Source organism: Gavialis gangeticus, unplaced genomic scaffold (assembly GCF_001723915.1).
Source record: "Gavialis gangeticus isolate Ggan-Ray unplaced genomic scaffold, GavGan_comp1, whole genome shotgun sequence".
NCBI classification, from domain to species: domain Eukaryota; kingdom Metazoa; phylum Chordata; order Crocodylia; family Gavialidae; genus Gavialis; species Gavialis gangeticus.
Genome location: NW_017728994.1, coordinates 76,971,170 through 76,973,153, shown reverse-complemented (window position 1 = coordinate 76,973,153; position 1,984 = coordinate 76,971,170). Strand labels below are relative to the sequence as shown.

The 1,984-nt window shown below is 40.5% G+C and overlaps 1 protein-coding gene across 2 annotated transcripts in view; it reads left to right on the top strand.

Annotated features, from left to right (window-relative positions):
* STK32C (serine/threonine kinase 32C) overlaps positions 1–1,984 on the top strand; it is a 169,454-nt gene that overhangs the window by 139,063 nt on the left and 28,407 nt on the right. The gene's annotated exons all lie outside the window — the stretch shown is intronic.

Here is a 1,984-nt window from a genome sequence, read left to right as displayed (position 1 = left end):
GAACCACTTAAACCTACTTTTTTTTTCACCTTTGAGGTGTGAGAGCTTGAATGTACATTGAAGTGTGTACATTTTTTTTAAGAATGAAAACAGTTTAATTGTGTTGAATTTGTCTGGTAGCTAAATTCTGGTGCCTAGGGCAGAGCCTGACACCAACACTATTTTTATAGAATTAAAGGAGACTTGTTTTTAGTACATTAACAATATAATGGCAATGCACTTTTAAATAATTTCTTCTGATGATAGGAACCTGATTGTTTTGCCATTAAGAAACATGAGAAATACGTTGAATGCTTTTCTAGAACATAAGAAACAGAATGCTACCTATACATGCTGTAGAAGTGGTGTAAGTATCCTTGTAGCCATGGTGGTGCAGGGAAAGTGCAAGCAGCAATATTTATTTGATATCTTTTTTTTTTTTTTTTTTAACCAACTGTATAGTTCAGAGAAATGTTAGACTGACTTCCAGGCACAAAGTGCTGAGGAAGGCCATTTTGTGCTTGAAAGCTTGTCTAATGTCTCTCCCAACTATAATGTTGCCCAAATAAAAAAAAATAATTTGCCTCTTATAAATTCTGTGACAGGTTGAAACCACACTGTCCACAGTTCATGTGGGATGCAGAATACAGTTAATATTCAGAAAGAAATTTAGGAATAATATGAAGCCCATCTGTTTAAACTCAAAGGCAATATAGACAAAAGCTGTCTGATATGCTAACATCTTCAGTCAAAGGGTTTAATCTTAGGGTGAGCTTGCAGATGTAACCCCCCCCCCCAAATGGCACTTTAAACTCAGCACATTCCTGCTCCGAGCCCCACCCATGCCCAGAAGAGGTTGTGCATTACTTCAGTCTGGCTCACCCAACATCTGTAAAGATCAGGCACTTTAGTGAAGCTTTTTTTGTGTGCTTTTATCTAATAGCTGATTGATTTAGCTAAAAGCACCAAACAGCCCCAGTGAAGCACCCAGTCTTTATAGATGCTACAGAGCTGGGTTCCAGCTGCTTTTTTCAGTAAAGCATGTTTTGGGGGTTTTTTTAACATCTGCAAGCAGCCAGGGTGACCATACGGGACAATGTGAAATCCAGGAAACTATGCACCTCCCTCCCCTCCACCCCCCCTTGCTGCAGGCAGAGGTTGGGGTAGGACACCAGTGGGAACCAAGGAGTCAATGGCCCATTTAGGACCCATTTTTCTTTACTTCACAGGTGTTAACAATTCCCTTTTCAAAGGCCATTTCACCAATCAGGATAACCTATTAGGGCAATGTTGCTGTTTGCTAGGGCTTCCTATTTCACAACTCATGCCCAGGACTCTCATTTTAATTTTTACTGGCCAGCTGAGACTGGTTTCTAAAATCCTTGACTTTCCTGGCCAAAAGGAAAAACAAGCTCCAGAAGTTCAAGGCTTTTACTTTACTGGGCATCAGAATGTACCAATTTAATCAATGTACTCATTTAACTCTTGCTGAACAGGAGGATGTCTGCTCTCCGCATTATTTTTTTCCATCTTATTATCAGCTCTACTTTATTTGCAATATACCTTGATTTTTAATAAACCATTTGAATCTTTGTCGGTTCTCTGGAAATGCTAAGCTGTTCAGCCCTGGGAGGTGAAACAACTTCTAAACTAAAAAGAGACACTAGTGAAGGGAGGGTGTTTGCCATGGGTGCTTAAAACAACGTTGGCTCCATTCATAATTGCAACCTTTGGATAACAGGGCAGTATACTTACTAAATGTTTCTACTGATGAAAAAGTACATGCCTATACCAGAAGTACATCACCTGCACGGCACCAGCCACATGGCTGCGTGGAGAGTGCCTAGTTACCTAACATGATACCAGAATGTAAAGGTGTAAAATTTTGAATGTCCCAGAGGTCAGGGAGGTTTGGGTGTGTGGTGTTGGCTTGCCCTATTATCAAGATAGGCTGACATTAGCCCTGACATAGTGGGGATTACGGAAACGTGGTGGGACTCATCAC